The sequence below is a fragment of the Falco cherrug genome, chromosome 4, assembly GCF_023634085.1.
Source record: "Falco cherrug isolate bFalChe1 chromosome 4, bFalChe1.pri, whole genome shotgun sequence".
Taxonomy (NCBI): Eukaryota; Metazoa; Chordata; class Aves; order Falconiformes; family Falconidae; genus Falco; species Falco cherrug.
The window spans coordinates 81,879,649-81,904,086 of NC_073700.1; the positions used below are offsets into that span (position 1 = coordinate 81,879,649).

Sequence of the window (24,438 nt, forward strand, 5' to 3'; positions counted from 1 at the left end):
GATGCCAGAGGAAAAAAGCTGCAGACTCTTGAGTCTTGTGATGCAGTGGTTCATACCACTTATATCTGGGCCATAGCCTCTATAGACTAGATTTACAAGATGCCACATCTTTTCCTCCCAGAAGACAAGACAGGAAAGCCTGCTGATTTCACATCATCTGCAATTCTTTCCTGGGCTGATACAGCTGCCTTACTGTTTCCTATTTCTCTCTTTTATTGAAATTTAGCTTGTCAAATATCTAGGACCATTAACATACAAATATATAACGGCACAAAAAAGCCACATATACTTCAACAGTGTTCCAGATTGATTTCAGATAATTTCCAAACTTGAACCAGTGTAAACATCAGAAGAGTACACCTGGAGACAAATTTAGAGCAAAGAGGACAAATTTGACTAGTTGCTTTTCCTTTACGCAATATGAAGACAAAGGAAAAGAGGATCAAGTTCCCATCATCCATGTGAGTTCTCCACGTTCCCTAAATCACCACTACACTGGAATGCTTCATAGTGTCCCGCAAGACAGTCCAAAGGGGAAGTGAAGCACCACTTCACAGCAGAAGGCTCACAGAGTTTGCTGCACGTGGTGCAACATAAACTTTTGTGAAAAATGCATTATGTATCTGTTGGGATTGTTCCTACTATAAGGACTAGAGAGTGAGCTGCTACTTACTAATACTAAGCACTAGGCATCCTATTGAATGTCTAACGGAAGAAATTCACAATTTCAAACCAAGTAATCAAAATGTGGCTGAAAATAAAACTAAAATATTAAATGATTCATGGCATTTGCATGAACTGAAGAATTCTGCCAGCATACATAAAAGGTCCATTCCTGAAAATTACAATCCTTAATAAAAAATAAAGAAGTATCTAGAGATTATTTTATTCATGGTTTATCACAATAAATAACAAACTATCTAAAAATAAAAAGTTAATCTGTCCCCACAACTGGAAGTCTAATTAGTAACATTGAACTGACAAATGTGTTTGAAAGTTTGCGTGTGCTTTGGGGTTTTGCTGGGTTTGTGGTTTTGTTTTTTTTTTTTAAGAGTTTAGGGCAGCACAATAGTATCAGAGTTGTACATTTACATTCCAAACTAGTATTAAGAGGCTAGGGAAGAAATAATTAAACAGCCTCCAAATACTTACATTTGTTAAGCTTTTAAACTTGTGGCAAACTAACTAAAGCAGACTATATCCCCTCAGGGCTAAACTGCTGCAAACATTATTCAGAGAAATCTTCTATTTTCTTCACAAACAATTAAAAAATGAAAATGTGTTCTACATTGCATAAATTTGTTTTACTGGGTGTTTGGAGACAGTTACTCATCTTTATTTCAAATAAATAAATAAAAAATTACTCCTCAAGTTTCTGAATTGGCCTAAATACCTTGCCTGCATCAGATCATTTCTATCCATAGTAAGAGCATCACTAGTGTAATGAAAATTAGGTCAGGTTGACAAACTGATTATATCAGTTTCAAAGGCCAAATTTACAACTTTTTCCACTCTTGTAGAGAAGGTATTAAAAATAACTACAAACATCTAACTCTTTTCAGTAAGGCCCAACATGTCACTTCTTAAACTTTCCTCCAGTACTGTGAATTTGCTGGTTCAGCTATAAAACTAGTTCACAAAAAGAAAATAATTAATAAAATACTGTTATTATAAATTACAATTATGGACAAGTAATTGTCCTAGGTCCACTATTACTGTTACTAATTGTTTTGTAAGTGCCACAGGAAACAATGGACAAGAGCTTATTGACTGAAGAAACTCAAAACTGAAAGTCAACAGATCCTTTATGTGCAATTCTTTTCACAGAAAGATTTTTTTTTAACCTTTTGTACCATCTCCTATCGATTAAACTGGCTGTGAAATGTTTAATTCCTACAGAATAAGACTTAGAACTCATTCTGTGCAGGTATAAAAAAAATAATAAAATTGTGATTGATACTCAAAGCAAGGCCTGGTACATTTTATTGATTTATTTTTTTGCTTGAGACAGTAATGCAAAGCTCAACTGGCAACTCCTCAAGTTGGTTCCAAACTTTACTTGACAGCAACAAGAAGCAGGGAGCTAGAATCCAAAACTAATGCTTTTAAGAGGTCAGCATCCTGTTCTTCAATAGCATTGCATTCTGTTGATGTCTCCCAGATTTCACACCATAACTTTAAAATAAACTTAGATGGCTTTCCCAAGTACCTTCCCCTTTTCTGCAGTTAAACGACTGGCTTAAATGCTTTTGCTACTGCACACCAAACCACAAAACAAGACCTATTCTTTCTGTAGCCCCCTCCCTTCTGAATGTTGTCATTCTTTCATAACTCTAGACACACAGATGGGAACGTTTCACAATGGTCCACAACTCTCACCATGACAAAAGATGAGAGGGTACACTATGAATACAGGTATCATCACATAAAGTGCGTTTTGCAACAAAGTTACCTTTAAGGAAGGAAATATCAGAAATAACCAAGGCTTTCAAAAGACTTGTTAAAATTGTGTTCAGAAGGCTTAAATTAATGATCTAATAAAGGCCATACAAATTCAAAGAGAATGAAACACCATATGTCACCTATGTTCAAGGAGCGTCCAGAAGACACTGTAAGTCATACAGTTTAGTTTTAGGCAGTCCTGTAAAGAGCGGGGAGTTGCTTATGGATCATTTCCAATTTGACATATTCTGTGATTCTATGATACATGCTGTTAATACTTATTACCTTAATTATGAAGCATAAATTTAACCCATTTACTTTCCTTCTATAGGTGCCATTCACAAGAACTCAGTGCTACTGTCATACAAGCACAAAGCAAAAGAAGTCCAGTCCAGCTATCCAGCCAGCTGACTTTGAAGTTTTCCAGTGCTGACCTATTACTATCTCTACTCCTGTATACACTCTGCTGTATCAAAATGCTGCTCTAGCAGGTTTCCTACAACCCTCTTATCATTCTCTTCATTCCTGTTCCAGTGATCTCATTCCAATGAGAAGAGGTACATAGACCTGCCCCATAAAGTGTCACCTGAATGACATAGTTCCAGAGCAGAAATGGTGCAGAATCTCCTTATAAATAAAACCCCGACGTCTAGTGCTCTTCAAAACAGGTATTAACTTTATTACACTCAAACTGCATAAACTCTTAAAAAACAGCTTATTGGTTCATTTATGCATTGCTATGGAACACCGTTCTTCGAATGTTTGAGACACCTATAGGTGTTTACAAAAGACAGTTTCAGTTTGTAACTAACAGTTCAGATACATTTCTTCTTCCTAAACAAACATAGAAAAGTGTATTTTTTCCTAAACCTGCTTAACAGCAGCAAGTTCAGCTGTTTGCAGGCACCTAAACTAGATGAACAGAATCAGGCCCCAAATATTTCAAATCCATAGCATAAAATCTCTCACTCCACACATATTTCAGACCGTTGAGTAATCGTTGCAGGCCTTCCCTGCCATAACAAACAACAAAGTCCTTCCACCTTGACAAATGAACCAGGGATGACATAAGCCCCGGGAGGAAAGCACTGCTCTGTGACGCCCCACGTTTCTCGCTGCTTGCTTTCGTTCTATACCAGACCGGCACCTCAGGCTCTGAGCAACACTGGATTATCACTTTGGGAAGAAGCAAAGAAATTTCCTGTCATTTTATCCATAAAGCATAGCACAAGTCCAGTCATTTGCGAAAGCATATTAGGTTCTTGGCATAGATTTTTTTCAGACATATAATGACTATTTAATATACATAGAAGTATTATATCGTTCAAGTGCAAAGAATAAAAACTATTACCTTGCTACATTTGGTCATCTGACCTAAACTGGAGTGCAAGAAATGTTTAGTGGCTTTTAAAAGACTATTTCTCCTGCAAGAAGTACTGGTTTTCTCCATCCTGTTGCATTGCCTTTTTTAATTTTATGATGTAAATTTTATAAGCTTATTCCATCCGCTTTCTAAAGTTATGTCAAGCAAATAAAATTGCTTTTGAAAGTGAATACAGTTCTCACTATATTTGTAGAAAACCAGTCAAACAGGAAAAATTAACTGATGAGTATATAACCTGTTTGTTTAGCAGGGAGGGGATATGGATATATTTATGATACAATAGCCTTCTGAGAAAACCTTTCATCCATTTCAAAAACAGGATACTTACAGTGAAAAATGTAATTACATGCATGCCCAACAAATAAAGCTCTTTAACAAAACGGAGCAGAACAACACTGGACCACACAAAACAAGACTAAGCTGTATCTAAATTGACTTCAGACATCCAAAAGTTTTGCCAGTTAGTACACAATTTGTAATTCTTCCCTAAAAAAAAAAAAAAACCCTTGGACAATCTGACACGGCAACAAAGTTTCAGCAGACCAGCCTTTCAAGCCCAAGTTTCCAGCTGCATCTTTTGTTCCCTACACCCGCACTGCACGTTCCGGCAGTTCGGCGTTCGGAACCCCCGCGGTCCGCGAAGCCCGGGCAGCACCAGGGCATTGACGGGGGTTGAGCAACGCGATGTGAGTCAATGAGGCAAATTAACTAAAAACCAAAACCGCGAGTCGTGACAGATCCAACACGGCACGGTTAGCTACAACTTTCCGCCTAGCCCCTCCGCTACGCCAACACACACGCCGCCCCCGCCCCCAGCCAGCTTCGCGATTGCAACCAGTTCAGCTGCCCAGCGACTCGCGAACTTACTGCAGTGCGATGCGGGAGTAGGCGACGCTCGGCCCTGGGATGCGAGAGAGCCCGTCGCGCAGGGCAGCCGCGGGAACCGGCCATCCAGCCGGGCGACCGCCAGCGCCGGCGCCTCCGCCGGCAGCGCCCCCCGCCCCGCCGCCGGCTGCCGCAGCCCAGCGCGCCCGGCCCCGCGGGGCCACCGCCGCCCGCTCCCCGTTGCCCGGCGGGGCGCAGCGCGGAGCTTGGCAGCCACGCTGCTCCGGGAACGGGCAGCCACCGCCGGGCCGCGCGGTTTTAAGCGGCTGTGCGCCAGCGCATCTCCCACCCCCTTTCTGGCCGGGCGGCAGGGGGGAGGGGACAGGCGACACACACACACACACACGTATTCCCTCCCCTCCCCTCCCCCTCTCTTTCACACACACACGCCCGCACGCAACCCCTCCCGCCCCCCCGCGCAGCTGCGGTACCTGTTGTCCGGCGCCAGCATCCCCCGGGTGCCGCCCGGCCACTCCGCAGCCCCGCGCCCGCTCCGCGCTGGGCGGCGGTGCGCCAAGACCCCCTTCTCCTCCCAGCCCCGACGCCGAGAGGCGCTGCCCCCGCACCCGCGCAACACTTACCCAAAGTTTACCCGGTCTCCCCGCCGGCGCTCAGCCGCGCCGCGCTGCCGGCCGCCCTCCCGGCCGCTACGAGGCAGCGGGGCTGTGACAGCTGCCGCGCCCGCGCAGCCGCGGGGGACACGAAGGGGCTGTGCGCGGCCCGCCCTGCGCACCTGCGCGGCGCCCGCCCCCGCGTACCTGCCGCCCAGGCTGAGCGCGCTGCCGCGGGGGGCGGCTCCACGCAGGTGCGCGGGCGCTGCACTGCCGGGGCCAGCGGCACCAGGGGCTGGGGGTCGCCGCTCCCCCGCCACTCCGCGGTGGCCGCGGTCCCCCGGGGAGGCCGGCCCGGCCCCCGGCTCCCCGGCGGGCAGGAGCCGCCTCAGCAGCTGCCGGCCGTGCCCGGCGGGCCAGCCTCCATTTGTCCGTCCCTGCTGAGGGACCTTCACGAACCTTAGTGCTGGGGAGGCTGCCCTGTTCCCCCCGCTCTCCCCCCGCACGTGTTTGGGAGCCTCTCTGCAGGCAGCAACACAGAGCTGGGGCCCGCAAGCGTTTGTAGGTTGACTCGGAAAAGAAAAAAAGAGGAAACAGGGCAGCAACGGCATGAAAAACGATGTCTTTATGCCAGCGCCTCCCGCCCAGCAGGGCACGGAACGCGGGAGCCGATCAAACTTTCACCGACAGGTTCCCGGTGTGTTTCACCGCAATGTGTCTTGACAAATAATAATAATAATAAACAACAAAAAATTCCTCTGAAACGCTGGCATATTCTAAGCAGTACCAACACTGCCAAACTTCCATCGTCACCAAGTCTTGGATGCCATTCCCAGATTAGCCTCAGAACATCAGCTGGGAACCTGATGGCTGGGTTAATTACAATGACTATTAACTCATATCTAAATTCACTTTGTTGATATATGGCACTAAAAAGACTTCAGCTTTGAAGGGTGTTTCAGGCAATCTAGATGAAAATTAACATACTGCTAATTATCTTATTTAATAATAAAACCATAGAACTATGAAAATACAAAACATTTTACCAAGTTTTTTATTATTGTTTTATAACTGCAACCATTCTTCCTGTCTGAAATCTGCATTTAAAGGGTTTAATTTCCACATAGCACACAACTGCTAAAAATTTTTTGAATCCTCTTTGTTTTAGCAACCATGTCAAACGTTGCCAGCCCAATCTTGTTTCTAAAGATTTTTTGGTTTCTTTAAAGGAGAAATCCTTAATTCACCTAGAATACTGTAAATGGTGTTGTCAGGCTATATGGTACCTGCTATCTGTAAATTAGCTTCTACACAGCACAGTAAAAGACATTTAACTGCTTTGAATTAGCACATTTCCAAAACTCGTTAACACTCCAACTTTTTGTTTAACAAAATTTTGAATATTTAGATGAACGCCAAGTATACAAATAAAATGTATTTTTATGTTATATAATGCGATAAATTCATGTTTATGCCATGAGTGACAAATGCATTCACAAGTAAAATTTTGGTGCGATATAGGTTTGGTGATCCTTAATAATCTTGCTGTCTATTAAAAAAACATTTATCGCTCTTCAATATGCCCACAAAATCAAAAGAAGCAAAAAAATTTCTATAATTTTGAAAAAATGTGTTCTAGGAGGTGTAGTATCACACACATAAGCCTCCAAATTCAGTAGTCAATTCTAGTAGTCAACCTTATAGATATCTTCCCAAATAGCAGCTTCATAGTAGCCCATGACAAGGTCTTGGCTTTAGTGTCCCATGTTTATTATATTGCTTTCCCTTTAAAACACGGATTTCAAGAGATTCTTTTTCTCCCAGGGAAGGAGTTCAGTCCCAGTATATTTGAGCCTCAAGTTTCTAAATATGGATTCAAAACACTGAAGTACAGTGAGTAATTAATTAATTGTGATAAATCATTCAAATATAACACAAAAAAAAATTATAGGCCTTGCAATAAAATATTTGATCTAGTGGTCTGGGGGAGGGGGCCCTGGTTCTGAATGACCATATTACCTCAAAAATTGATTTCTAGCACTCTCAGTTACATAAGGTTGTAATAAAGTGAAAATTGCTGGGTAAAATTATGTTCACAATTACAAACGTTTTTTTTATGCTGTGCATGACTTCCATAAACTCACTTGAGCTGGGCCCTTACTATTCTCTTTTGCTGCATATTGAAACAGTGTCCAACTTCAGCTCCTGTTGAAATGGAATAGGTCCAGTAAATTCATGCGCAGTGTGGAATGACAGCTCCACTGACATTTGTAGCTTTAAAACACCAAAGTTAAACTTGGTTGTCTTGTGGCACAAGTATGAAGATTAACCCCTTCGTTAAACATTTGATTTGCTTCACAAAACCAGCAACCCTTCCATGCGCCAAAGCCAACTGTACAGCTAAGCTGTGAAAGGTCAATGGAAAAGGTGTCAAACTAAAAGGACACTAATTTTGTTTTTTTGTTTGGACTGGAAAATATTTAGGGAGATGTGCCTAGCTTTAGAAACATGGTTGTAGTATGTGCAGTTGTGAGAATAGGTCAGGGATGGGGGACAGATGAATTATGGCTAATGGCTAAGAGCTTCCTCAGTGTAGAGCTCAGCTGTTGGCAGTGTTTGGGAGTAGCACTCTTTTGTAAGCAGCTTTGTTTTGATTTCAATGCAAAGGTGCACCCTGTTCCAGGAGCAGGATGCTGCCCAAACTGTCTATGCTCCTGTCCTCTCCTCCTTTCATCAAGCTCCTACCATAAGCAGATTGAAATACGCAGAAAGTTTGTCTCTTAACAGCTCACTCCCTCACAGCAAAGAAGATAACAGATGTCTAGAATCCACAGCCAGAATTTTAAATATTAAATGTATTGTACTATGTCCTTAGAGCTGTGTTTGGATATTTAAATAAATATTATTGCTAAACACAATTTTAGGTTGGTCATTTAATAAGTCCTTTTTATGAATTTGGGGCCCTAAGCTTTTATATGATTTGTGAAAGAAAAAAGCACCAAACTCAAGAACCTTGACAACAAAACCAGTTCTCAATCTCTGGTATTTTTTATTAGCTATTGAGAAGTCGCAACAGTATCGGTCATCTACAGTTACTGTATATTAGTACTTGTGGGAGAACCAGGATTCAGGATTTAGTGGGCACATGACTGGACAAAGTCATACACACAAACTATAGAAAAACAGTCTAACTTCACGTGAATTAAGCTGACATAATAGTAAGCTATACATATAGAAAATCTGTTTCAGAATAAAGAGCTATCGGAAGCAAATATAGTTCACCAAATTTGTTAAAGAAAAAAATTCTCAAAATTTAATTCATCTAACTTAGGCCATCCTTACACTTTATGAAGATTTTGTGAAGGAAATGGAATATAGTGAAAAAACATCTTTCACACAGTAATTCTATACTTTGTGTATTTTCATCAGGAAATACCAATATACAGTAGGACTATACTGCTCTCTCCTAGAAATACCAATTCACAGGCAATCAGTAACATGGATCCAAAGAGGAATCAAACCATTTTTGTCAGAAATAAGATCTTTCATAGATCATGCTTACATCACTTTATGTTAATTATTGCAGTGATAAGGATATAGCGTAGAATAGTATGTATGGTACACTTGATACATAAAGTAACATAGTTATTGCAGTTCAAGAGGAAAAAAAAATCCCGTAAAATACCCAGAAGTATTTGCAGGTTTCCTTACCACTCACATTATTGATACTCAAGAGATATATATATATATCTACACAAATCTATGGTAGCTACAGGAAAATAATCAACAGAGCAAATATTTGTACTTGAGAAAATCAGGGACTGTTGGCAAACTGGAGAAAATTACATTAACCAGCTGAACTGTTGTTCGTGAGCTTGTTACCTGGTATATCAGATCTAACCAAATCTTTAGCTAGTCCTTCATAAATGCAATCAAGATATAAAACTATAAATATTTAAATTCACTTCCATTGGATTAACACTGACATAGAGGTATATGTGCTTGATTACCTAACTGCTACAGATCAATGAGTCTCACTTCTGCCCCTGGGAGAATCCTGGGGTGAGTCCTTTCGGAACACACTGTGGGGGCCATGAAGGAGAACAGGGTGTGTGGGAGCAAGAAACGTGAATTTACTAAGGGTAAATGTGGCCTGATCGATCTGACCATCCTCTGTGATGAACTGACTGAACACAGGATGAGAGGAGAACAGTGGCTGGTACTTGGCTTTTGCAAGGCTTTCTGCACTTTCTCCCACCACATTCTTCTGTCCAAATTGGGACATTGCAAATTGGATGGGTGGAAACCAGGTGGTTGGACGATTGGGCTCAGAGGGTAGTGGTTAAAGGGCTGGGCTCTATGTAGGTGCCAATAGCAAGTGGCATTACTTGGGCATCTATCCTTATATCTTTAAGGATAAAGGATCTGTCCTTACCTCTTTATCAGTGACCTGAGGACACAAAGGAGTACACATTCTTTAAGTCTGCAGGTAAGACACACAAACTAGGAGGACTAACTGACATGCTTAAGGGCAGGACTGCTGCGCAGATGGACCTAGACATGCCGGAGGAATGGGCTGACAGGAAATTTATGAAATTTGACAAGAACAAATGCAAAGTCCTGCACTAGGGAAGAAAAAAAACCCTGCAGTGATGGGACTGGGCTGGGCACTGCCTGGCTGGGGGGCAAGTCTGTTGAAAAAAGCCCTGTGGGTTTTGGCAGACAGCAAGCTGAGCATCAGCCTGCAGTGAGCCCTGGCAGCAAAGCAAGCCACCACCATCCTGGGCCGTGTGAACAGGAGCACAGCCAGTAGCTCAAGGGGTGTTATTATCCCCCCTGAATCAGTATTTCATAGATCATACCTTGAATATTCAATCGTAAGATAATTCTGGCTGAAAAGGCTCTCAGGACATCTCTAGTAAGGATCAAATGAGACCAGACCAAGGGGCTTTATTCATTTGGATTTTGAAACCCTCAAAGGACAGAGACGGCATAACCTCTGGGCAGCCATGCTGGACTCTCCTCCGAAGTTTTTCCTTATGTTCATTCTGAACCTCTCATTTCAACTCATGCCCATAACGCCTTTCCCACCATGCGTAACTCTGAAGAGCGTGTCTCTGACACCTTAATAGACTCCTCATGGGTATTGGCAGGCTACTGTTAGGTGTCCTCACAGCCTTCCCTTCGCCAGGCTGGACAAGCCTAGATGAGCCAGTGATATTATAGATTGTCGTATGAGTGTAACAATACTTGAATTACTAAAGGATTTTTCTGTACTCTGGTTTTATAATATTATCTCTAGCACACTGAGGGAAAGAATGACAAGCACAGAAGAAGCAAAGGCAAGTGCAGTATAGTAGAGTATCTTTCAGTAACTTTAAAACTACTTTTTTCTTTACAACTTGCTCTCATCTTTACCTTTCATCTACATATGCAGGTTTTTTCCCCTGTATTGTTCCTGATTTAAAGGTGGACGTCAGCCAAACTGTCTTAACTCAGTGGGAAGATTTTGAGATATCAGCAGGCATTGGGTTGACAAGCTAATAAAACCTACGTGAAAGGTACCACTGATTTCAACTGGGTACAGGAATGAGCCTAGTCATATAACCTATAAATAAGAAATGTTTGTTCAGTCTGAAAAGACACTATTTAGTTAAAGATTACCTAAGAAGCAGATGTCTGATAGCTCACTCATTCTGAAACGCTATAACATAAAGACTACTAAGCTCTGTACAAATTCTTTGATACTCAACTGGGGCAGGAGGTAAGGGGCAGAATGCATTTACTGTATATTTCTTGATGTAGTAGTATAACAGTAACAAGCATTTTTTTTCATTACATTTCACTGTATGTATGCAAGATATAAAAAAGAAGCATATGGCTTGCAGACATTAAAACCATATATATTTATATGAAATATCTCAAATATGGTTTTATATTTTAAAAGATGGTGTTAATACATTAATTACCATCTGTATGTTTACTGAACTGTCTCAACTGTGTGAAAAGATATGACATGTCCTTAAACATTTGTTGAATCTTAACACATATTGCAGAATCACTATTTAACATTCAACAACCAATGTAATTTGTTATAGAAAGGCTTTTTGGTTTATTTTAAACTTAGTCCAACAGCCACTAAAGTGTAATATGTTCTCTGATCAACGGTAATCATTAAAAATCCTTAGTGGACAAAATTATTAAATTTACATGATTTTAGTTCACCGAATGCATCTTGCAAGAGATCGCTCCTGTCACTGAAATACAAAATGACAGATTGAAAGATCTTGGATATGTTGTCTTTCTTCCTTCGTTTTGCAAATTTCTTCTACATTTTGCTTTGCTCATGTTGCTTATGTTTAACATCATGCGCAGGCTTCCTGCAGGTACATCAACGGAGGGGCAACAGTAGCGTGTCATGTCTCAAAAAATAACTACACAGAAATTTGTGAGAATCGTCTCCCTACACTATTTCTGGTGAAAAGAAGAAAACAGAACAGCACTGAGAACAGCTACTTTTTCCTTGATTTATGAGTTGGCAGAGGTAGCACAGAACATATATACCTACTACAGAGGCAGTATAGATCTTTCACAATTATTAAACATGTATTAGTATGAAGTGGTTTATGACAGAGAACAAAGGTGCAGTGCTTACAAAGATGAGGGAGGACCACAGTTGACTAAAGAACTAGGTAATCAATAATTAAGGGTGAAACAGCGAAAAGATTCATGGGGTGAATTTCATCTAGGAATTTCCAAGAAAATACTCTCAGTGTATGGTAATACTCTCAGAAAATGGTAATATTCTCATGGTTGGTGCAGCACAAGGTAAAAAGCAGAGAGTGAAAGAAATATAGAGAGAGCTAATGGTAATACAATCTTCCTTAGCATGAAAAAACACCTTATAAAAAGTGAGCATCAGAAAAAGAACAAGAATTGGAAGAACTTCTTTAAAGTACAGTTGAAATTAAAAACTACACATATGCCCATCACTCAGTATATTTGAGTATAACTTGTCACAAAAAAATCAAGTGAACTAAAAGAATTCAAAATTTGCATTTCTTAACTAATTAGTTCTAAGTAACTCGTTAGACCCACTTCATTTGCATTTTCATTAAGCATGTTCAGTATTCTTTTTGGAAAAACAATACAGAGAAGGAGATATACTATGTTAGTAAGCCAGACATGTATATAGAACTGCACTGACTTCAGAATACCTGACTGCACAGAACAATTAACAACACAACCACCATCAAGACTTAAGGGTTTGGGTGCTATTACACTACATATTGAAGAGCTAAGTATATTATTACTACTGAAAGTGAACAGACTTTAAAATCAAGATAGAGGGATCAAATTTGGAAAGCTGAAATAAATTAGAAATAGTTAAGAAGACCTATCAGTAAAAGGAAATTGATAGAAAATAGATAGTAGAGAAGAAAGACCTAATTACATGTAATTAGGAGAGTCCTAGCAGCCTTCCAGTACCTGAAGGGGGCCTACATGAAAGTTGGAGAGGGACTTTTTACAACAGTGCATAGTGATAGGACAAGGGGGAATGGTTTTAAACTAAAGGAAAGTAGATTTAGATTAGATATTAGGAAGAAATTCTTTATCGTGAGGGTGGTGAGACACTGGAACAGGTTGCCCAGAGAAGTTGTAGACGCCCCATCCCTGGAAGTGTTCAAGGCCAGGCTGGATGGGGCTTTGAGCAAACTGGTCCTGTGGAAGGTGTCCCTGCCCATGGCAGGGAGATGGGAACTAGATGATCTTTAAGGTCCCTTACAACCCAAACTGTTCTATGATTCTATCATTCTAATTACTTTAAAAGAAATATTTTCCAGAGGGCTGATGAAATGAAGACAAAGAAGAACATTTCTCCAAAGATGGTTTGTATCAGTGAAAATTAAGTATGAAAAGCAGGAAAATTGGGCTCAAAAATGAAAAAAAGAGAATTTTTTCCTTAAGTTAGTAACAAGGAAGCGGAAGCCATCAGCAGTCTTCAAAAAGAAACTTTAAGGGGATTCAAAGCAATTAAAGAAAGAAGATAAATCAATAGCAGCAAATAGTGGCTAGCTAGCACCTGCTCTATTTATAGCCCTTAAATCTCAGATTCTTATACAGGTTTTGATGGCATTTCTTTTTTTCTCCTTCTGAAGTTGTTTTTTGCTGACAGGTCAGGGATCTATTTAAATCAGTTGAACACCATATTTTATAATAAGGCAATACAGGATATTTTGCTATATCTAAAATAGATTAGATCCCTAATGAAGCACACATTTTTCTTTTATGTACCTTGTACTGCTGTCTTTGCCCACTTATTTATAAGAAGTATTTATATGTAATATATACATCAGTGTTACATTGCAGACACTTCAAGTAATTCAATTTGTATATACATTTTGTTAAAAATTAATAAATGATGATTAATATGTTTTCAACATGCAGTTGAAAGTATGTAACAAAAGCCATATTCCAATCACTTCTCAGAACATATTCTCATACAGATTCCAGGAAAAAAATTAGCAGTTTATCAACATATCTTTTGCCCTTGTGTTTTGTTTTACAGAACATGCTATTTAAAAGCTATGTTCTGTTCTACTTGCACTATCACAGCTACCAACATAGTTTATTCTAGATTTACACCGTATAAATAGGATGAAAATAAAGGAAGTGGGTTTTGAGAGCAGCAGAATCCTGTGAGTAAAGCACTCAGTGGTATTCTTAGATAGTTGTGTTTACTCCAGTTCTACTGTTGGTCCATTATTTGACTTTGACATCTAGGATCCATGCACATAAAAGCAGCACTGTGATTTAAGACCGCAGTTTTTAAAATCCTCCCTTAATACACTAAACCTCAAGTATTCAGTCAGAAAAAAAAAAAAAAAAATCCCTGGGTAACTAAAGTTCTACTTTTAAAGTTGTCCACAACTTCCTTATTTTTGTTAGTACTTAACAGATCAATGCCTAGGCCTCCAGTGGGACATCTTCTTTCATATCCCCTTCAGGAGACTAAATATAGGTGCTGCGATGGAGAGACGGGACGCAGCTTGATGCAAGCAAATGTCAATTTATTGTACAGAAGCATGAGTTTATATACTTTCAGAAGCCGCACGTTTTAAACAGATTGGTTCTTTAAGCTAAGCATTACATACTAGACAATCCCCGATTGGTGGTTAACTACCACCAATTAACAGCAAGGTGTTACCTTTCCTTGGCCATCCGTCCCCCACTCCCCTATGCTCTCTCAGCATGACTCATCATGTTAATTGTTGTGTCTGTTCACACTCCTTGTCCTCCCAGGGTTCGTGACCTACAAGCTCGAGCACATTCCCCTCAGCTAACTGATTGCCACGGTTGGTCCTAATTTCCAGCCCGCTCCTGCATCATTTGAGAAGAAAAACTAGGATGAAGTTTCCCATCTCCAACAGAGTGATACTTGGGATTGTTTAGATAAACTGTTTAGTGGCTGGGGCATTTCAGGATGGTTAAGAAGTTTAGTACAGACAATTATATATGTCTTAGTTGTTTTTTTTTTATTTGTTCTATTACTTATACCTTTTTTTTACAATGCTTATGAAAACTAATGACTTGTTCGGTTTCAAAGGTTCTTTTTGTGCAACAGGAAGGGGGAGATGCAGGAGCGGGCTGGAAATTAGGACCACGCGTGGCAATCAGTTAACTGAGGGGAATGTGCTCGAGCTTGTAGGTCACGAACCCTGGGAGGACAAGGAGTGTGAACAGACACAACAATTAACATGATGAGTCATGCTGAGAGAGCATAGGGGAGTGGGGGACGGATGGCGCCAAGGGTGGCGCTGAGGAAAGGTAACACCTTGCTGTTAATTGGTGGTAGTTAACCACCAATCGGGGATTGCCTAGGATGTAATGCTTAGCTTAAAGAACCAATCTGTTTAAAATGCGCAGCTTCTGAAAGTATATAAACTCATGCTTCTGTACAATAAATTGACATTCGCTTGCACCAAGCTGCGTCCTGTCTCTCCATCACAGCATATAGGAGCCACATTTCAGTTGTTCCCACAGTAAACGCACAATCAAGGTCTGTACAAGCCCCAGGGGAACTGATTGCATTCACTCAGAAATATAGCCAGAGGGCAAAGAGGTAATGTTCTGAATGGCTCAGGTTGCAAGGGACCTCTGGATGTCATCTGGTCCAAACCTCCTTGGCTCAAACACCATCACCAAGAGCAGGTTGTCTGGAGGTTGAAGGTATGAGGGTCTCAGTTTAGACTTTTCTTCCTGAAGGGCCACAAACTTGCAATTCTTGCCTCACAGGGAAGATAACTATTCCCCTTCACTACCTGTGAACGCTAACCAACACAGAAAAGATGAACTCGACCAAAACCCCATGAATGGTACCTGATGGCACTCCTCCAGAAAGGCCAAGAACTGGCTTCTATTTTCTGTTTCTTCTGGAATCCAGGACGCTTTTCCACCTAGGGTATCTATAAAGCCATGTTTTGAACTGAATTGTGATACAATAAAATTTCTGTTCTTTAACTCAAAAGAAATGACAGAGACAGATCCCATTAAGACCAGACTAAATATTAGAATTCTGGTCTAGGGGCAGTGGAGGCCTTGAACCCCTTCAGGAAAGGTTTTAAACACGTTCTTCTAATTCCTATGTTGTCACTTTCTCATTCTCCTGACAAGTTTCAGAAAGAAATGATGACACTTTTGAAGATGATGTGAATACCTGTTGGATATGCTCTGAAAGGTCTGTCAGATAAAGCTGTTTTAAGGACTATGTTATAAATCTGCTTTTGTCTCCAGTTCAATTTTTATATGAACTTCCGTGATGTCTCAACAATGAAGACAAGCACCATTGTGAATATGTGAGTATGGGCAACTCTACATTTCTAAGAAGTTTTAAAGAACAAGAGACATGTTGAATTTAGCATTAAGTAGCAAGATGCAAGAACAACATATTTGGAATCAAATTCTAAATGTTTGCCTACATAATCAAAGCGATCATTTAGACTCTCTTTAGAGCAAATTTTTTATCTCCTTATATATGTTTTATTTCTTTAGCCTGAAATTATTTGGAGCAATGAGTTTCTCTGATATTAATAATTATACAGTAGCCAGCACAAAGGAGTATCAAATTTGGTTTGATCTCTAATATAAACTGAGTCCAGCAGACTGTGTATATTCATCCAGCTTATATAAATTCCAACCTTATAGCTATATGCCAAAGGAAATGTTTGGTTCTAAAAGCTAAATTAAACGAAAATCAGGTAACTAAACAATAAATACAATACACGCATTTGCTAAAGCCTGAATGTGAATCTTAATTACACTTTTTAAGCTAATTATTGTATACTCAGATTTTGAGTATGCCAAGTAATTTAATGCTTCCTCCATTTTCTGTAATTACTTTACCAGTTTTTATTATATTTTAGTTTTAACATCTTTCCTATGCTGAGTCTGTTTCAATGTATAACAAACACTTTGATGAGCCCTTATTTTCACCAGTGTCTCTGGCTTGAATGGAATTACTGCTGCCTGTCTGCTAATATGAATAAACATGCACAGCCCATCTCAGAATAAAAATCCAGTCCTGATGCTGAAATTTTTGCTTATTTCTATCAGTTATATATTCAGGCTTATTATCTGGAAACTAATTCCTTGATATTGTACATTTGCATATGTATGAACAGTCATCCACCTGCATACAGTTACTCTTGGTGCAGTTTCAGCACTTATGAGTAGGAATTTCAGACCTTATCCATCACTTTTACTCTTTATGGATTGGTTCTTGATCTTTCTGTAGGAGGCTTCACCTGACACAGATACAGAGGAAAGCAGGCCTGGTGGAAAGGAAAAGGAAGTATCATCCTTCTTGACAATTACAAACAGTGCTGCAGCCAGCAGAGCTGCTATGATATATGTGGCTCTGGGGCAAGATACAGACAGGGTCTTCTCCAACTCCTCACCTGAATCACCTTCAGAAAATGTAAATGTGGCTTGCAATTGCCAAAGTCCAACTTCCTTCTTCTGTTTTGTTTTTTCAGTTCTGTGATGGCCATCCTAAAGGTACAACACATTTTTTTTTTTAGACACAAGTGTAAACTCCGGTCTTTTTCAAATGGTAATGTGCTTTTAAAAATAACTTTCAGCTTGCTTTTAACAAAGGTGACAGAATATTTAATGAAAAATTCATTATTCACAAAGCTGATTTTAATGTTAGAAAGACTAAGACATATAACAGCATCTTATTAACTAATCCCCATTTGATTTAGTGGAAATGCTGAACTTAAAATAACTGAAGTATTGTTACAAATACATGCATGCTCCTTTGTACCATTGTCTGTGATGAAACTGAAGCAGTTGTTGATTTATATTTGTATATATCTTTCTGTTATGGTCCCTCCTCAGAACTCGAGTTTTTCAGATGTAATGTAGTAATGAACTTTGTCTACAAGAAAGGTAACATTGGCTTTAATACTCTTGGCCACTCTACAGTGTCCTTCCTGTTCTACCTACTAGAAACCACTGGCAGTGATGAAAAAAGTCAGATGGGGACCTCATTAGGGACTTCATCCTATGGGAAGTGCAGAATGCAGAGAAAAGCCAAAGGAGGAAGATCAAGTGCAAAAAGCACTTTTTTGGGTGGGCCTGCAGTAGGGGGCTTGCTGTGCATCCTGTATCTTGCCTGTGATGCAAGGTGAACACAGCAAGGGTGATCTAGAGTCTAATGAACTTAAATGTTGATGTGAACAGAGGTGGTCCGTACAGAGAACCCCTAGTAGGATGGTCCTCAGGAATGGATCAGCAGGCAATATAGATGCAGCTATGACTCTCATCTGCTTGCTACTGAGTTATTGTAAGTTATCAGAATCATAATATATTGCAGTCTAAACATTCATACACAAAACAGAATTCAGCAGTGATACAAGTAGCAAGTATATAAATCAGAAAGCAGGAATAACAAAGAATGTACTGTAGTTAGGTACAGAGATAAATGAAGTAAGACACCTGGGAAAACCAGGAAGTAGGTTATGATTGTCTTGATATATTATAATTTTAAAGAATATTCAAGAGCACTCCTGAAAGGTCAGTACTTTTGTATAGCATTAAGTGGTCCAGTGTGTTATACACTGCCGAAAGGAATGAGTGGATAACTGAAGCTGCAAGGCTTCTCTGAAATAAAATACCAATTAGAAGAATGTGTTCCTCATGCATAGAACTCTTCAAAAGCCATATGATCTAATAACATCATGATGAGGGAGGGTTTTGGTTTAGCTTGTCTTTAGCCAGGTTCAGGTTTCTTAAAAAAAAAAATAAAAAAAAAATTATGTGTTCCTACTCCCTGTTGCATCTATCTTTCAATAATGTTTAATAAATACAGTGGTCAGTTTTAACTAAATTTGACAGATAGCTAAGAAGAACAGAAGAGCAGATATCTCAGGGGTGATCAATTCTTATTAATTTTATGAAAGGCAATGACCAAGCAGGTAAGAGACACTCAGTTTAGCATATTGACTGGGAGAAAGGTTTTGGCATGAGTGAAACAGTTGTCCATTCTGTTCAGTCTGTCAGATGACCCATGTGCACACAGTGGGAAGCAGGGAAAATCTGGGTTATTTCCATATAAGAATAAGGTTACCAATTTACACAGACCCAGTGCAAGTCTGTTTGAGACTGGATGTACTGGAGAGGTAATGCCTGGCATGAACATTTGGAAACAGAGAGAACAGTTTGTGAGACTGATGCTGTACAAGCACTCTGACTCTGTAAAGATTCAGGGAGACATTGTAGAGTTACAGTGCAGCACCTCCAGGCATTCACGGATCTTTGCAGCTTTTTCAAGATACCACTAAGGACCTGTGGTAAAGCTGGCCATGCAATGACATTTCTATTTCCATGTGAAATAGAAATGTTGCAGTAAACCAATTTTAGTGTGCAAAGACAACCATTAATTGCTCAAAGCTACTTCTTAAATAACAGCTACTTTCTCGGCCTCAGGGACCAATCTATTCCTGCAATTGCCAAATTTGCAATTTTCATCAGAAGGTAAGAGCTGCTGCTCCCCTTCTTGAAGAAAATGTGCCCCGTATTTAGGAGAAATGCTGAGCTTTAATTTGACTTAAAACCACAGTAAATAAAAAGACCTCAATTATAGCTTTCAAAGCCCTCACTTTACATTATTTTAAAGTTTTTAATTAGATGTCACAAATGTAATCAATTAGAAGTTATTAAATTACACCATTCATGATACATTGGGAGGAATTAATCCATTTTGCTGAATACTATTAAGAAGGTTGGTGGGTTTTATTTTTTTGTCATTAGAGGCTACAGAAGGGATCCTAGATATATGAAAATGGAGAGATCTTTGTTAACTAGTATTATAAAAATGTAATTTAATCTCATGTTTAGAAAAAAAAAATCCAATGAACTATGTGCAAAGAGTAATGAAAAATGACCTTAAATAAAGAGGTCAGAGGAAAAGCTGAGGGATGCAACCAGATGAAATGACTTACATTAACTTTGCATATTTTTAAGAAACTAAATAATGACAAAGAGGAAATAGAATAACATCCTAAAAACACCAGAGAAATGGAAAGTTTGTTTAATGAGCTATAAATTGAGGAGAATTTTGAAATAGATATAAAAAAGGAAGAGAAGAACACAAAGAAACTCCTCAAGTTAAAATGTTCTATCCGTCTACAGTCTTTTTTCTTAACGATCAGGTCTCAGCTAAAAAAGCATGTAACAGTGGGTTTGGTATATACTTTGTTGTATGTATCTATAAGGCCTATAAGGATGTTATGCAAATTTAGTAATATTTAATATTAGATACTAGTGCAGAAAAACAACTGAAAAAATGATACACAGTCTTTAGGAAGCAAGCAGTGAGATGTTATTTATCCTGAGAAGCTGTAAACTATAGTAATGGGCCAAAATCATAGATCTTGCATCTGCACACAAATTATGCATCTGAATGAGAAGTGTTGAATATTAAGAAAAATAACTTTAAAAGAACCTTTTTATTCAAAGGCATTCAGAATAATTGTCAAAGCTATGGAACAGTAGCAGTAAGTGATGCTACAGTTAGAAGCATTCCAATTTTCTCAGCTGAACTGATATAATAGATTAAAACCTCAAAAAATGTGCTTAATTCACAAAGGAGAACTAAATCATTAGCACTGACTGTCAAATCACTTGCAAGGAAGCTTCACTTTGGTTTGCCGATGCCCTAGTCCTGCATTGCTTTCTAATGGCACAATGAGCTGTCAATTGAGATTAAGTTCTTTGAAAGGGACTTTTCATTGAATTAAGCTTCTTAATAAAAGTAATTACTTTTCTAATTCCCCACTGGGCCATTAGAATATAATCCAATACCAACTGCAGAAAAAGTAGAGTCTGAATCACTTCAATTGATACTTGGACTGGGCCCATAACATCAGAACCAAAGCTATGGCCTTGACAAAATAATATATAAGCAAGAATGGGACTGGATATATTGCAGAAAAGAAGAAGAACCAATAATTTAATAACTGTAATGCAGAAAGAAAAGGATTTCATTGTTTAATTGTAATTGAGTTCCCCTTAAATGGATATATTTTCAAAAGCAAATAAAAAGAAGGAAAAGGAAGAGCAGAAGTTTTTCCTTGCAATAGTTAGATCAGAGCTCCCTGCATTTATAGCAGATTTTATAGATCTATCTCCATGTGCAAATTTGATGCCGCGTAATGACAGCTGAAAGGTTTGTTTGTTGAGGGTTTTTTTGTTTGGTTGGGGTTTTTTTTGGGTTTTTTTTGAGCTAGCAGTGTCGGGCTGTACAGCAAATAATCAAGTGATTTCTATTGAGAAAATGTATCCTGGGAAAAGCACACTGGACAGGCACCAAATATTTTTTTCTGTTTCCTAGACACTCTAAATTGACCAAAAGGGTGTAGATACTCAGTTCTTCTGGAACAATCAGCTGCTGCATTAAAAATAAGAAAGAGGTGGGTTGCAAAACAAATGGAAGCTTTCAAGGTGTTTTTTATTAAACTAGTTATTCATTTTTAGAAGAATCACAAAGATTTTGTGATCTAAAACCCAGGATATTACAGTATGAATCATAAGATCTTTTCAATACCTGGTCCTGAAGCTGACTTGTAGGATAACTCTGAGGTTCCTGTTTCTGTTATGTGAGTTCTGCTTTTCCACTCATTTGTCTTGTCTAAATGTGAATTATGTAGAACTGTTTCTGTATAGCACCTAGCATACATGTAGTACAATTCACCATAGGCTTATGAAATTCTGATGAGACAGCTGAGACACATCTTGGCAACAGCAGCTAAATAACTAAAAATCAGCCTTTTGGAAGTGTATACCTCCACATAAGTCAGAGTGGTAGTCTCTAAGTTCTTTCTGGCTTTCTCTTTACAAAAACAGAAGCACTGAAAATGGTGAATATGAAACCACACACTTCATTAACTTCCCATCTAAACCCATTAACTAAATTTCCACTGGATTATACCACAGAATCATTACAGAGTCAATTGGAAAAGCTACTCTAAAATACAGTAAGATTTTTGTCTATGTAGGAGTTTTTTTCACTTTGCTTCATAACAGGCCACCTTTAATATTTACATTTTGCCTTAATTCTTATCATAAAAAATGATACCTTTTTCAGTATAGCTTATAAGTAATGAGTAGTTTTTCTGCATCAGGGCAATCATCACATAGAAATGAAGATAGAGAAAAAGTGAAGCATGGTTAGAGTAAAAGCCCTCTTCTTCCTTGGATAGTATATAGAATGCTCTTTTTAGTTGTCACCAAGTTTTCGCTGTAAGCAATGCAGAAGAATACTAAGCACACAGAAGAATACTAAGTACATAGGTTTAACTAAAGACTTCTTATGCAGGATTTGACATGGACTGACTGCTAGGCTGCTCTGAATTCAAGAAATAAAATTACTTTGGACATTACTTTGAACATAAAGTATCAAGTATTGTATACTAGATGATTACACCACAGGACATTTCATAATCTGCTTCACTGCTGCCTCATTATCTCTTGATGGTTATGCCAAAATAATTTGTGTCTTTCAAAATGAATCCTCAGCCTTGAAAAACAAATGAAAGCCTGGTTCTTTTTTTCCTGAATTAACAATAAAAAATAGTTTGTAGCTATCAGAAATAATATCTACTTTAATTAAAATTCAAACATTGATTTTAAATGTGTGCGTCTATAATAAAATTGTTATGCCAACAGATTCATACATCAGAAGTGCTACACACAATAGGAACAGAAAATGCAAGTACCTGTGAGATACAGATTTAAAGTTCCCTACTTCACTACATGTAGAGCCTAATCTTAAAGAAATAGTTCCTGCATTGCTAGTAGTTAACATCTTTCTGGGTACTGGTCAGTATATCTTTTTTTATTTTTAATTTGTGTCTAAACAGGGAGATTCTTATTGAAGTATTCTTCTAGTATTTTTATGCATATCTTGTGTGGGTTTCATTCTGCTTCTCTATACTTCCACTAGACCTCTGCTGACAATAAATATTATGTATTTTATGTATATATAAAGGCACTCAAGCTGACGTAGTTTGTAAAGTAACATTACTTAGAGGCATTAAGATAGTTGCATGCTGTTCAAGAACTACCCTCAATTCAAAATTTTATGAATTACATACCTATTTACCCCTAAACATCTGAGCAGATGTTCTCCTTTTTTAAAGTATACATTTTTATCCAAAAATAGAAATAAAATACAAACCATTGCCATTGCACACCAAGATTAAATGAAAGCTCATGAATACACAATAACATTAAAGTTATTCAGTCAATAATTTATAGCCATATAGAATTAATACAAGACTGAACTTGTGGAAAAAAAAATCAGGAACAAAAGCAGAACTAAAACAATTAATGAATTTCATAAGAAACCTACCTCCAGATATATATGCTTTTCTTTAAAGATCATTTAAAAAGTGAAAATGTATCCTCAGCCCACTGGACTGGAATTTAGTAGAAAATATTGTATTTTTTCTAATATTGATTTATCTAAAATTCTTGTATATTTAGAGTAAATTCTGGATCTGGCACTGAAGCTGGAAAAAAAACACAGTATCGTATCAAGCGGGTTTAGAAGCCCACAACAAGCCTATAACATAAACCTTAAGGATTCTTTAAGTGAGATTTAGCTCACAGTTTAAGATTACTGGTTTTCCATTACAGAATCTAGAGATGCTCAGCAGCCCCAATGCAGCTGTCCACTTTGGAGCGAGCTAGATGTCTGTCCAGGCTGTATCAACCAGATCCTTCTCAGCTATAAGGAGTGTGTATTTTTTGCACGTAGGCACCGATATATGGACATGTAAATTCCAGTGTCCCAATCTTTAAGCTGAATTTTGCTGTTGTCTGTCACTAAGCATTTCTTTAAAATTGTGTTTAAAATTGAGGAAAGTAAAGGAGTTATTTTCTTCTTGTTTTACAGGATTATTTGACTTGCTTTTTTAAACAATACTCAAAGTGTACTTAATTAAAATGCAGTATGCAGCCTTGACCTTCCTGTAATTAACTTTTTTCTGCAGATCAGTAGCAGCTCCTTTTATAATCAATGGCGTTGTTCTGCCTCTGTGGTATTATTAATACTGCAGAACTGCTAGTTTAAAAGGTACATTTGCCAGTCCAGCTTTTATGAACAACATGCATTTTTGCAGATGCTGTGGCTACATCTGCAATTCTCTGCCCTGAGAGATCTCAGTAAGATCCTGAAGCTTAGGATTCACACAGACTTAGTGTTTTATATTCACATTTTTCTTACAGGCAGGCGGTTTGGTTTGACTTCAGTGCACCAGCTGAGGCCAAGCACCTTTGGGACAGTCAACAAGGCCCTTGCAGGATCATCTCAGGTCACCTCTGCCCTTGGGTGAACCTCAAGAGCAGCAGGCATAGATGAAGTGTCACAGTTAGATGTGACAAGTTTGAATTTTGTGTTGCATGGTCTGAACCATGAGACTTTCATAAGGCCAGGAGAAATGCCCACTCTGTTGTCTCAGAGGTGCTGCAAAGAATTTTCCAGAAATACCCCTATTTTAGGTTGGCAGAAAATTTACCCTTATACTCCATAGTAGCACAGAGAGAACAGCATGCATCCACCTGGAGCTGCATCAGTTAGGGAATGAGTTTTTTGTTTGTTTGTTTGAAATA

General features: G+C 38.8%; 1 protein-coding gene across 2 annotated transcripts in view; it reads right to left on the bottom strand.

The window, feature by feature from the left end:
* DGKB (diacylglycerol kinase beta) overlaps positions 1-4,982 on the bottom strand; it is a 363,946-nt gene extending 358,964 nt beyond the window's left edge. For both annotated transcript variants that reach the window (XM_055710145.1, XM_055710144.1), the window contains exon 1: positions 4,694-4,982. The gene's annotated coding sequence lies outside the window, so the exon portion shown is untranslated. The remainder of the gene's footprint in view (positions 1-4,693) is intronic.
* Positions 4,983-24,438: the final 19,456 nt, after the last annotated feature.